This window comes from Salvelinus sp. IW2-2015, unplaced genomic scaffold, assembly GCF_002910315.2.
Source record: "Salvelinus sp. IW2-2015 unplaced genomic scaffold, ASM291031v2 Un_scaffold1978, whole genome shotgun sequence".
NCBI lineage: Eukaryota > Metazoa > Chordata > Actinopteri > Salmoniformes > Salmonidae > Salvelinus > Salvelinus sp. IW2-2015.
This window is the reverse complement of record NW_019943329.1, coordinates 313,043-327,542: the sequence shown is the minus strand read 5'-3', so window position 1 is coordinate 327,542 and position 14,500 is coordinate 313,043.

Below are 14,500 nucleotides of genomic sequence, written 5' to 3'. Positions count from 1 at the left end.
AATGAATTTCAAGTGAGATGGGCTTCTGTCAATGGCTAGGGAGAGGGGCTCGCTGTCAATGCTAGGGAGATCGGGCTTCCTGTCAACGCTAGGAGAGGGGCTTCCTGTCAATGCTAGGAGAGCGGCTTCCTGTCAATGCTAGGGAGAGGGGCTTCCTGTCAATTGTAGGGAGACGGGCTTCCTGTCAATCAGGGAGGGGCTTCCTGTCAATGCTAGGGAGAGCGGCTTCCTGTCAATGCTAGGGAGAGCGGCTTCCTGTCAACGCTAGGGGAGAGCGCTTCCTGTCAACGCTAGGAGAGGGCTTCCTTCAACGCTAGGAGAGGGCTTCCTGTCATGCTAGGGAGAGGGGCTTCCTTGGTCCAACGCTAGGGAGAGGGGCTTCCTTCAAGTCTAGGAGAGGGCTTCCTGTCAATGCTAGGGAGATGGGCTTCCTGTCAACGCTAGGAGAGGGGCTTCCTGTCAATGAGAGATTAATATCAGGAGGTAAACATACATCATAATATATCTATATATATACAATATCGGGAGGAATAAGCAGCATGAAATCCAGAATCCTCCAACCAAGGATTTCTGGAAAAGATGGGAATTTTGGGAAATTTTCCCAGAATTTGTGACGCTATTAGAGTTCGTTGACACATCAACGTTCCGCAGCATCGTCTACACCACCCTCTGTGTAAGTTAGACTACACCTTGTTGTTAAGGTCAGACTACACCCTCTGTTGTTAGGTCAGCTTGTTAAGGCCAGACTAACCCTCTGTTGTTAGTCAGACTACACCTCTGTTGTTAAGGTCAGACTACACCCTCTGTTGTTAGCAGACTAACCCTCTGTTGTTAAAGTCAACTACCACCCTCTGTTGTTAAGGCCAGACTACACCCTCTGTTGTTAAGGCCAGACTACACCCTCTGTTGTTAAGGCCAGACTACACCCTCTGTTGTTAAGGCCAGACTACACCCTCTGTTGTTAAGGCAGACTACACCTCTGTTAGTTGAGGCCAGACCACACCTCTGTTGTTGAGGCCAGACCACACCCTCTGTTGTTGAGGCCAGACCACACCCTCTGTTGTTGAGGCCAGACCAACACCTCTGTTGTTGAGGCCAGACCACACCCTCTGTTGTTGAGGTCAGACCACACCCTCTGTTGTTGAGCGCAGACCACACTCTGTGTGAGGCCAGACCACACCCTCTGTTGTAGGCGGGACCCACCCTCTGTTGTTGAGGCCAGACCACACCCTCTGTTGTTGAGGCCAGACCACACCCTCTGTTGTTGAGGCGACCCAACCCTCTGTTGTTTGAGCCAGACCACACCCTCTGTTGTTGAGGCCAGACCACACCCTCTGTTGTTGACGGCCAGACCAACCCTCTGTTGTTGAGGCCAGACCACACCCTCTTTGTGAAGGCAGACCACACCCTCTGTTGTTGAGGCCAGACCCACCCTCTGTTGTTGAGGCCGACCACACCCTCTGTTGTTGAGCCAGACCACACCTCTGTTGTGAGGCAGCACACCCTCTGTTGTTGAGGCCAGAGCCACACCCTCTGTTTTGAGCCAGACCACACCCTCTGTTGATTTGTTGCAGGCCAGACCACACCCTCTGTTGTTGAGCCAGACACACCCTCTGTTGTTGCAGCCAGACCACACCCTCTGTTGTGAGGCCAGGACCACACCCTCTGTTGTAGGCCAGACCACACCCTGTTGTGAGGCCAGACCACACCCTCTGTTTGTGAGGCCAGACCACACCCTCTGTCTTTGAGCCAGACCACACCCTCTGTTGTTGAGGCCAGACCACACCCTCTGTTGTTAAGGCCAGAGACCACACCCTCTGTTGATTTTAAGGCCAGACGCAACACCGCTCTGTTGTTGAGGCCAGAACCACACCCCCTGTGTTAAGGCCAGACTACCACCCTCTGCTGTGTTAAGGCCAGACACCTGTTTTAACCAGAACCATACCCTCTGTTGGTTTAAGGCCGAGACCAAACCCCTCGTTGTACAGGCCAGACCACACCGCTCTGTTTTGGCAACCCCTGTTGTTAAGGCCAGACCACACCCTTGTTTTAGGCAGCGACACCTTTAAGCAGACACCCTTTAGCGAACTTCTGGTTAAGGCCAGACCACACCCCTGTTGTGTAAAGGCCAGACTAACTTGGTGACCATTTACCGACACAGGCTGTTATTACCATCTACTGCTCAAACGATTAGAAACAAACTATTCAACGATCACTCCTTTAAAAGGCAATGTTTCTATGTGTCTTGCCGGTAAAGGCTCAATCGGAAATCAAGTTAAATGTCATTAGCGTTTCAAGCAGATCTTCGTGGTCGGTTTGAATCTGAGCGCCTAAATCTCTACTCCGCCTCCCTCCCTCCCTCCCTCCCTCAGAGAGGAAATGCCTCTCCAGGACCAGCGAGTTGGCCCCATAGCTGAATGGTCGTCTCCATGGCGACATCAACAACTGAGAGATCGAGAGACGTGTCACCAGCACCGCCGCATTGCTCAACGATGCACCGTACGGCTAGGAGAGAGAGATGAGTTTGGAGCCGACCTGCTCTTTGACTTCCCGTCACTGTCGGGATTACTCCAGCCCCGCTGAGACTCATAGGGCGCACCAGATGGAACATAAACTCTCGGACGCTTTTCCTCTGCTAGCAGTAGAGAGAGAGAGAGAGAAGCTCTGCTAGCAGTAGGAGAGAGAGAGAGAGCTCTGCTAGCAGTGAGAGAGAGGAGAGAGTCTGCTAGCAGTAGAGAGAGACGAGCTCTGCTGCAGTGGAGAGAGCGAGACCTCTGCTAGCGTAGAGAGAGGAGAGAGCTCTGGCTAAGCAGTGGGAGAGAGCGAAACCTCTGCTTAGCAGTAGAGAGAGCGGAGACCTCTGCGAGGCAGTAGAGAGAGAGAGAGCTCTGCTAAGCAGTAGAAGAGAGGCTCTGCTAGCCAAGTTAGAGAGGAGAGCTCTGCTAGCAGTAGAGAGAGAGCTCTGCTAGCAGTAGAGAAAGAGAGCGAGAGAGCTCTGCTAGCAGTTAGAGAAGAGAGAGAGAGAGCTTCTGCTAGCAGTAGAGAGAGAGAAGAGAGACTCTGACTAGCAGTAAGAGAGAGAAGAGAGAAGCTCTCTAGCAGTGAGAGAGAGAGGAGCTGCTCTAGCAGTAGAGGAGAGAAGAGAAGCTACTGCTAGCAGTTAGAGAGAGAGATGAGAGAGCTCTGCTAAGCAGTAGAGAGAGACGAGGAGAGAGCTCAGCTAGCAGTAGAGGAAAGAGAAGAGAGCTCTGCTAAGCAGTAGAGAGGAGAGAGACGAGCTCTGCTAGCAGTAGAGAAAGAGAGAGAGAGCTCAGCTAGCAGTAGAGAGAGAGAGAGAGCTCTGCTAGCAGTAGAAGAGAAGAGAGCTCTGCCTAGCAGTACGAGAAAGAGAGAGAGAGCGAGAGAGAGAACTCTGCTACAATAGAGAGAGAGAGAAGCTCTGCTAGCATTAGAGAGAGAGAGAGAGAGCTCTGCTAGCAAATAGAGAGAGAGAAGAGGAAGCTTGCTAGCAGTAGAGAGAGAGAGCGAGAGAGAGAGAGCTCTGCAGCTAAAAGAGAAGCGAGCGAGAGAGCTCTGCTAGCAGTAGAGATGAGAGCGGAGAGAGAACTCTGCTAGCAGTAGAGAGAGACGAGAAGCTTCTGCTAGCAGTAGAAGAGAGAGAAGCTCTTGCTAGCAGTAGAGACGAGACCTAGAGACGAGAGAGCTCTGCTAGCAGTTAGAGAGCAGAGAGAATGTATGTATTGACCAATGTATGACCATATTTTAGAGAGACATATTTCCCTCAGTTACACAGATCCACAAAGAATTGAAAAAACAAATCCAATTTTGATAACTCCCGATAATCTACTGCGGTGAAGTCCACAGTGTGCCATCACAGCAGCCAAGATTTGTGACCTGTTGCCACAAGAAAAGGGCAACCAGAAGAACAAACACCATTTGTAAATACAAAGCCCATATTTATGTTATTTATTTAACTTGTGTGCTTTAAACCATTTGTACATTGTTACAACATGTATATATATAATATGACATTTTGTAATGTCTTCTCTGTTTTGAAACTTCTGGAATGTGTAATGTTTACTGTTAATTGTATTGTTTATTTCACTTTTGTTATTATCTACCTCACTTGCTTGCCAATGTTAACACATGTTTCCCATCCAATAAAGCCCCATTAAGTGAAATTGAGAGGAGAGCCTGCTACAGTAGAGAGAAGAGAGCTCGCTAGAGTAGAGAGAGAGATGAGATGAGAACTGCTAGCAGTAGAGAAGAGAGAGACTCTGCTAGCAGTAGAAGAGAGAGACTCTGCTAAGCAGTTAGAAGAGAGAGAGCGAGAAGAGAGAGGCTCTGCTACAGAATAGAGAGAGAGAGAGAAGAGAGAAGAGCTCTTGCTAGCAGTAGAGAGAGAGGGGCGAGAGAGAGAGCTTCTGCCTAGCAGTACGAGAGAGAGGAGAGAGCTCTGCTAGCAGTTAGAGAGATAGAAGCTCTGCTAGCAGTAGAGAGAGAGAGAGCCGAGAGAAGCTCTGCTAGCAGTAGAAAGAGAGAGACTCTGCTAGCAGTAGAGAGAGAGAGAGCTCTGCCTAGCAGTAGAGAGAGAGAGAGCTCTGCTAGCAGTAGAGAGAGAGTGAGCTCTGCCTAGCAGTTAGAGAGAGAGAGAGCTCGCTAGCAGTAAAGAGAAGAAGAGAAGACTCTTGCTAGCAGTAGGAGAGATAGAGAGCTCTGCTAGCAGTAGAAGAGAAGAGAGGCTCTGCTAGCAGTAAAGAGAGGAGAGAGAAAATCTCTCTCTGGCGGGGTTCCACATTCTGATCCGGTCCTAGACCGGGGTTCCACATTCTGATCCAGTCCTAGACCGGGGTTCGACATTCTGATCCGGTAACTATACACCTCTGTACCCGTTGTCTTCTGCTTCCAGCTCAATGACTGTAACCTTTTCCCCCTTCCTGAAGTGAAATCTACATGTCTGTTCTGTACATGTACAATAATGCCTTAATATTGTTTCTTACAAAAAAGTGTGTGTCTATTTAACATGGATAATAACTAAATAATGACAATGAATAAAAGTAGTGATGCCTTCTGTTATATTTGTTTTGTACTGTTATATTATATTTGTATTGTACTGTTATATATGGACCAGGGGTGTCAAACATACAGCCCGCGGGGGGTTTGAGTAAAAATCTTTATAAAAGTTTGAAATAAAAAATAAAAAATTGGGTGGGGGGGACTCGATACACTTTAAAATGACTAAAACCAAATCCAAACTGTGTAGAAACTATAATGGACCTACATCCAAGGTATGTCCAGCTCGCTAATAGTCACCTAAATGAAAGCTAGACAGTCGGGGAGTATCGTAAATTCCAAAAACGACGGATTGAGGAAAATGTTTTGCAAAATTTGACGGCGAGGAAATATCACCAATTTTCAGTGCGTCCCTTCAGACTCCGTTGAAGATAGAATGCAGCCTCCGTGGCAAAGTGAGTTTCACACCCCTGATATAGACTACAAATAAAATATGGTAAGCAGTGTTGTGCTTCATGTAGGTGTTTATCTCTCAGTTGTGAATGGTTAACCAAGCCGTAGCCAGGTCTAGGAGGTCCTAGTACAGAAGGTAGACGAGCTACTCGGGAGGTAGACGAGCTACTCGGGAGGTAGACGAGCTACTCGGAAGGTAGACGAGATACTCGGAAGGTAGACGAGATACTCGGAAGGTAGACGAGATACTCGGAAGGTAGAAGAGACACTCAGTCTGAGGTGTAGATGACTGGACAGAACAGGCCCGATGCTCCGGCCTTTGATCAAAAGGAATGTCGGCACACAGCATAGTGTTTTATCTACCAGGTTAAAGGGGGGCTCAACCCCAAGGAATGGGAATAACTAACATGACAACAGTCCCACTGTAACAGGGTCATTCTTGGGCTGCGGTAATATATATTTTTTTAAATAAACGTTATTTTATTTTTATTTACCTAATGTCCAAACAAATTAAATTATTATAAATATAAAATCTCAGAATTTTTGCTATATTGTGTGCGTCAGCYGGCTCATCGTTTAAATTTAAAAACAAAGCTTTCATTTCAGCATTTTAACGTAAATCTAATCTCCTTGAGACTGTCGTTAACATGTCAGACTGAGCTCAGGAAACATAACATTCATATATTTATTTTTCGCCATTTTATTGAACAAATATTGTCACGTGACAGGGTTGACTAGTGTAACGGAGTAGACGAGAAATATTGGCTTTCATATAAACTAGTTTACTATCAAAATCCCTCCAGGATTTACCTCAAAACATTGCATTTCATTGTATGCAACCATGTAATAAGGAGATTAGATATATATTTTGAATAATCTGGGTTTTATTAACCAAACTACAGTAAATATCAAAACAAATTAAAAAACACATCAGGCATTAGGTTCATTAATAACGTTCAACAGGGTTTCGTGAGAAAAGTTCAACGTGTCGTCAAACTGTAGGAACATTTTTCCAAGAGCATTTAGAATGTTAGATCAGCTGTTACCTACAGCGCTAGTGTCGGCATGACGATCCTTCTTCTCAGGAGCACCATATTCATTCATTCATGGGTTTTCTTCCTGAGAGTCTGGCCCACACATCTCTCTCAACCTCTACGTGGTCGGGATGTCACACGCTGTGGGGGTGTGGAATCGTCTCAAGGACTTCAACAAACTGGATACCAGGGGATGTCGTCTCCGGAAGGTTTGGTCCTACACGATGCATACATTTCACTTGTACACTCATTTCATCCGTGCCGAAGGATGATGGTCTGGATATAGGATCCGTGCCGAAGGATGATGGTCTGGATATAGGATCCGTGCCGAAGGATGATGGTCTGGATATAGGATTCCGTGCGAAGGATGATGGTCGGGATATAGGATCGTGCCGAGGCATGATGGTCTGGATATAGGATCCGTGCCGAAGGATGATGGTCTGGATATAGGATCCGTGCCGAAGGATGATGGTTGGATATGAGGATCCGTGCCGAAGAGTGATGGTGGAAATAGGATCCGTGCCGAAGGATGATGGTTTGGATATAGGATCCGTGCGAAGGATGATGGTCTGGATATGGATCCGTGCCGAAGGATGATGGTCTGGATTATAGGATCCGTGCCGAAGGATGATGGTCTGGATATAGGATCCGTGCCGAAGGATGATGGTCTGGATATAGGATCCGTGCCGAAGGATGATGGCTGGATATAGGATCCGTGCCGAAGGATGATGGTCTGGATATAGATCCGTGCCGAAGGATGATGGTCCTGGATATAGGATCCGTGCCGAAGGATGATGGTCTGGATATAGGATCCGTGCGAAGGATGATGGTCTGGATATAGGATCCGTGCGAAGGATTGATGGTCTGGATATAGGATCCGTGCCGAAGGTTGATGTCTGGATATAGGATCCGTTGCCGAGTAGCCGAATGGATCGTGCGAAGGATGAGTCTGGTAAATCCGTGCTGAAGGATATGGTTGATAGGACCGTGCCGGATGATGGTCTGGATATAGGATCCGTGCGAAGATGATGGTCTGGATATAGGATCCGTGCCGAAGGGATGGGTCTGGATATAGGATCCGTGCCGAAGGATGATGTCGGATATAGGATCCGTGCGAAGATGAGTCTGGATATAGGATCCTGTGCGAAGGATGATGGTCTGGATATAGGATCCGTGCCGATAGGATGATGGTCTGGATATAGGATCCGTGCTGAAGGATGATGGTTCTGGATATAGGATCCGTGTGAAGGATGATGTTGGATAAGTCATCATCATATTCCACTACCCAAGAACACCTGGATTTTCCCACGGATTTTGTCCACAGATTGTGTGTTTCTCTCAATAGCTGGCTGTTCTGGAACAAGGCTGCAATGTAACAAAATGTGGAAAGGTGAAGGGTCTGAACATTTTCCCAATGCTCTGTATATGTACGCCACATGCATCACAACAACATTCAACATTAGGTATTTTTTAAGAAAGCGTACAGTATTGTGACTATGTCCTGGAGCCCTGGAGTCTTGGAGGGCCCTGGGCTCTGGAGGCTTGGATGCCCTGTGAGCCCTGGATCCCTTGGAGCCCTGGAGCCCTGGAGCTGTTAGGAGGCCTTGGAGCCTTGGAGCCCTGGGGCCCTGGAATTCCGACAACAAAGACTTTCTGCTGTCAGTGCACCTCCATTCCTTATTATCCTCCTATTGCAGAACACTTGAGTGTCTAACTTGTTCACAACAAGGCAGTCAGTCATACCAACAATACTCCCACAGGCAGCTCACCTCCGTCCCAACACCACACAGAGAACAAATGGAGTAAGGTAGACTATTGTTCCACCTAGCCATGCAATACATTTACAATCACCCCTTTGACTCTCAGATCACTGATTCAGTGTCTATAATGAATTCTTGAGAGACGACTTACAAAGAATGCAAAGATCGTGTCCGCGGGTGGAAAAAAAAAACAGGCGAGTGGCTTGGATGTTGTTGCTGATGATCTTTATGGCCTGTTCTGTGACATCGGGTGTGTAAGGGACCTGCCCTCCAGGCACACCTACACCACCGAGTGGTACAGAGGCTATAAATCAACCAATGGACAACAACCACCTGAGCCACTGCCTGTTCACCCCGCTATCTATCGAAAAGCCGGTCAGTACAGGTGCATCAAATGCGAGGGACCAGAGAGAACTGAAAAACAGCTTCTATCTCCAAGGCAGCAGACTGTTAAACAGCCACACTACACAATTGTAGGCGCCGCTGCCAACATACTGACTCAACTCAGCCACTTTAATAAATGTGAATTGATGGAATTATGTAAAAATGTACCACTAGCCACTCTTTAACAATGCACTTAATATAATGTGTTAACATAACCCGACATACTCATACTAATATTGTATATGTATGATACGTACTTTATATCATCTACTGCATCTTGCGCATCTTTATGTAATACTGTATCACTACACGTTTAAAACTATGCACACTTTATGTTACATACTAACATTCAACTCTCATATGTATCATACTGTACTCTATACATCCTTACTGCATCTTGCCTAATCCGTTCCTGTACCATCACTCATTCAATACTTATTGTACATATTCTTTAGTCCTTTGACAACTTGTGTGTATAAGTGGTAGTAGTGTGGAATTGTTAGGTGATTACTCTGTTGGTTATTTATGGCATTGGTCGAACTAGAAGCACAAGCATTTGCTACACTCGCATTAAACATCTGCTAAGCATCGTGTCTGTGACAAATAAATTTGATGGCTCTTTTATAGCCAAGATACACCCCTCTCAACTTACATGACGAACCACAGATCTTAGGAACAGTTCACAAAGAAATACTTTTACTTGAGAGATATCTATAAAACAAAGCAGACAGTTACTGCTGTGTCAACAGTTCTCATTGTAAAGACCAGTATCTGGCCCCCTCCAACTCCAAACTGGAACCCGTCTCACCCTGGTACGGTATAGCACAAAAACATTACCTTTACTATCTGGAATGCTCTTTAGGCTTTATCACCCAAAGACATCGTAAATCTCCTCTGTCAGTGTTATCTCATAGAAGCCCATCCTCAGTGGAACACAGACACAATAGTCGACAGAATCCTCTATTCTGTCGAATAAAACAACCATTCTAATGCAATACAAAGATTATAATATAATTTTACAAGCACTATCACATAATCTTGCAATTTTCCACAACACTTTTCCCACATTTTATAATGTTACAGCCTTATTCGAAAATTGATTCAATAGTTTTTTTTCGTCATCAATTTTCCTCAAAGTCAAGGGGTCTGAATACTTTACGAATGCACTGTATATAAGGAAAATGAATTTGGAGGGCAGAAATGATTAAATATTAAAGCATTAGACCTCTCACTAAAGGCTTCAGTAATAAAAATATAAAATATAAGGATATACTTAAATTCAAACAGGTTCTCTAGCAGATTAGTAAGCATGTCTCACCCCGTGTTGGGCTTTTCCCCTTTATTCAGATTACAACCTCTAAATTTCAGTTATTTMAAAAATGTATTTTAAAAAATATCACTTTTTTTAAGCCATAGAAAGTTGGTTACAATTTCAGTTTAATCCACCAGAAAACACAGAACAAATATACAGATTGCTAAAAAATTATACCTTTAAAAAAAAATCTTTGTAAATATAAATAGGACTGGGGGAGTTGTCAACGATATGGAAATGTCTGCTCTAAAATTACAACTTGCAGCATTTCAGCAAAAAAAAATGTAGAAGACAAGTAGAAAGGGGAGAAGGTAAGGAACTTGCCCGTCGGCCCTACATGAAAAGACCAAGATTGGTTAACACATTTTTTGGGGGTGGGGATAAATAAAAAAGTATACCGGTTACACTACCGTTCAAAAGTTTGGGGTCACTTAGAAAGGTCCTTGTTTTTGAAAGAAAAGCAAAAAAAAATTGGTCCATTAAAATAACATCAAATTGATCAGAAATACAGTGTAGACATTGTTAAATGTTGTAAATGACTATAGCTTCTTTAAATCAAGACAACAGTTTTCAGCTGTGATAACATAATAGCAAAATGGTTTTCTAATGATCAATTAGTCTTTTAAAATGATCAACTTGGATTAGCTAACACAACGTGCCATTGGAACACAGGAGTGATGGTTGCTGATAATGGGCCTCTGTACGCCTATGTAGATATTCCATTAAAAATCAGCCGTTTCCAGCTACAATAGTCATTTACAACATTAACAATGTCTACACTGTATTTCTGATCAATTTGATGTTATTTTAAAATGGACCAAAAATGTGCTTTTCTTTCAAAAACAACGACATTTCTAAGTGCCTCCAAACTTTTGAACGGTAATGTACATTTAGGAATTTAAAAAAAGACAGCTGCCCCACATGTTTTAAGAACTGATACACAAAACACCTGATTCAAAAAATAAAAATTATATTTAAATTATACAAAATTCTTGCAACCAATAGAATGTTATGTATATGGGGGGATACAACCATCCCAGCGACAAAATCATTAGATCACTTGTTGTGATTTTACTGAGTTACAGTTCATTAGGAAATCAGTCAATTGGAATAAATTCATTAGACCCTAATCTATGGATTTCACATAACTGGGAATACAGATATGCATCTGTTGGTCACAGATCATAAAAAAATTAAAATAGGGGGAGAATCACACTGCCTCAATGTGAATGGTAAGACCAACAGGGAGCTACTGTACAGGACACTCAATCCCCCTGCAATACACTGGGGGAGAATCACACTGCCTCACTGTGAATGGTAAGACCAACAGGGAGCTACTGTACAGGCCACTCAATCCTCCTGTTGGTTAGAACCTCAATATTGACAAAGTGTAGAGAGGATCACATGAGTAATAGCCAAAGCCAACTCCTGTATGTTAAAGGACATGCTATTTAATAACACAACAGCTGTACAATACAGTTGAGAATGACATCATCATAAGGGGACAGAGACTGGGCAGTAGTAGCTACTGTATGTCTATGTCCCAAAATGGCACCCTATTCTCTATATAGTATACTACTTTAGACCAGGGCCCATAGGGGTTGGTATATAGTATACTACTTTAGACCAGGGCCCATAGGGGTTGGTATATAGTATACTACTGTAGACCAGAGCCCATAGGGGTTGGTATATAGTATACTACTTTAGACCAGAGCCCATAGGGGTTGGTATATAGCAGAGGTGGACAATTGCACTCGGTCTGGGTTCTATCTGGACCTCGACACATTTCTCATTAATAATTGTTAAATTAAATACCGATGAAGCAACCCTTTTTTCCCCAATGTACTCACATTGCGCTGGCTCAGCTGGGAAGGTCCCAGACAGCGGCCCATACTACTGTGTTGTCCAATCACGTGCGTTATTTAAATCACTTCACGAAACTCAGCCAATCAAAGCGAATGTTTACAATGCACGTTAGGAGACTGTTGTCAGAGAGAGAGAGAAGAAATTATAGAATGGCGTGACCAAAAAGTCAGGAAAGTCAATACAGAAAATCAACCTTTCAAAGAGGAGTAGGGCAGACAAATATGCATTTATCCTTCCCCCAGCGAGTGTCAAACCGGATATGTTCAGAGACCGTGGATCTAATAAAAAAAGAGCCAACGTGAAGCGCCACTACGAGACAAAGCACAGATCTTTTGAGCAAACATATCCACAGCAGTCTGAGGTGAGGACACAAACATATCCACAGCAGACGACACAAACATATCCACAGCAGTCTGAGGTGAGGACACAAACATATCCACATCAGTCTGAAGTGAGGACAACAACATATCCACAGCAGTCTGAGGTGAGGACACAAACATATCCACAGGAGTCTGAGGTGAGGACACAAACATATCCACAGGAGTCTGAGGTGAGACACAAACATACCACATCAGTCTGAGGTGAGACACAACATATCCACAGCAGTCGAGGTGAGGACACAAACATATCCACATCAGTGAGGTGAGGAAACAAACATATCCACAGCAGTCTGAGGTGAGGACACAAACATATCCACATCAGTCTGAGGTGAGGACACAAACATATCCACATCAGTCTGAGGTGAGGACACAAACATATCCACAGCAGTCTGAGGTGAGGACACAAACATATCCACATCAGTGAGGTGAGGACACAAACATATCCACAGCAGTCTGAGGTGAGGACACAAACATATCCACAGCAGTCTGAGGTGAGGACACCAAACATATCCACATATATCCACAGGAGTCTGAGGTGAGGACACAAACATATCCACAGGAGTCTGAGGTGAGGACACGCAAAATAAACTAACTCAAAGCCCAGTATGATCGGTCCACCAGAGTCCTCTCCCATGTAGTTCACTGCCCAACAACGTGCAAACGAATGTTCACTAAAAATAGCTTGGATTTTTGGGTCAACACCAAAAGCCATTTTACTGACGGTGGGAGTGGTGATGGAGTGCATGAATGCTGTGGCTGAAACTTTACTGGTAAACAAAAAGACGAGCGGTGTGAAAAGATCAAGCAAATCCCAATGTCAAGTACATCAACAGCAAGAAAGAGTGAAATATTTAACACAGTGTGATGAAGCTATAGGGAGTGCACCGTGCATAGCATTATGCTGTCGATGAATCTACTGATGGGAGTGATACTGCCCAGCTTCTGGTGCATGTTAGATTTTACCACACAGAGAAGAAGGAATTCTGTGAAGACATGTTGGGGGGTAACACCACTCGAGACACATACAAGATGAAAAGGATATATACATAGAGGAGATGCTGAGAAAGAGAGGGGATAGACCTAAAACAACAGGAAATGACATGTACATAAAGGAGATGCTGAGAAAGAGAGGGGATAGACCTAAAACAACAGGAAATGACATGTACATAAAGGAGATGCTGAGAAAGAGAGGGGATAGACCTAAAACAACAGGAAATGACATGTACATAAAGGAGATGCTGAGAAAGAGAGGGGATAGACCTAAAACAACAGGAAATGACATGTACATAAAGGAGATGCTGAGAAAGAGAGGGGATAGACCTAAAACAACAGGAAATGACATGTACATAAAGGAGATGCTGAGAAAGAGAGGGATAGACCTAAAACAACAGGAAATGACATGTACATAAAGGAGATGCTGAGAAAGAGAGGGGATGACCTAAAACAACAGGAAATTACATGTACATAAGAGGAGATGCTGAGAAAGAGAGGGGATAGACCTAAAACAACAGGAAATTACATGTACATAAGGAGATGCTGAGAAAGAGAGGGGATAGACCTAAAACAACAGGAAATGACATGTACATAAAGGAGATGCTGAGAAAGAGAGGGGATAGACCTAAAACAACAGGAAATGACATGTACATAAAGGAGATGCTGAGAAAGAGGGGGAATAGACCTAAAACAACAGGAAATATACATGTACATAAAGAGATGCTGAGAAAGAGAGGGGATAGACCTAAAACAACAGGAAATGACATGTACATAAAGGAGATGGCCTAGAGAAGAGGGATAGACCTAAAACAACAGGAAATGACATGTACATAAAGGAGATGCTGAGAAAGAGGGGGGATAGACCTGAAACAAGTGGCCTCTTATCACCTCAGACGGGGCCCCTGCCATGACAGGAAGAGAGAGAGGAGCTGTGGCACGACTGAACGAGGAAAACCCTGATCTCACAGCTTACCACTGTGATCATTCATCAGTCTGTCCTCTGCGCCAATCTGTCAGAAGAGTATGCTGAAGTAATGAATACAATGATGAAACTCATCCACATCCTCTGGGCATCCCTCATCCTCATCGTCCTGCTGACAGAATTCCTGAAAGAAGTTGAGGCAAATGCAAAATGACCTACTGCTGCACAACAACGTGAGATGGCTCAGCAAAGGCTTGGAACGCTTTTGGTCCATTCGAAAGGAATGAACAGCTTTCCTAGTACAGCTCAAGAGTCAGAAGGCAGCTTTCCTAGTACAGCTCAAGAGTCAGAAGGCAGCTTTCCTAGTACAGCTCAAGAGTCAG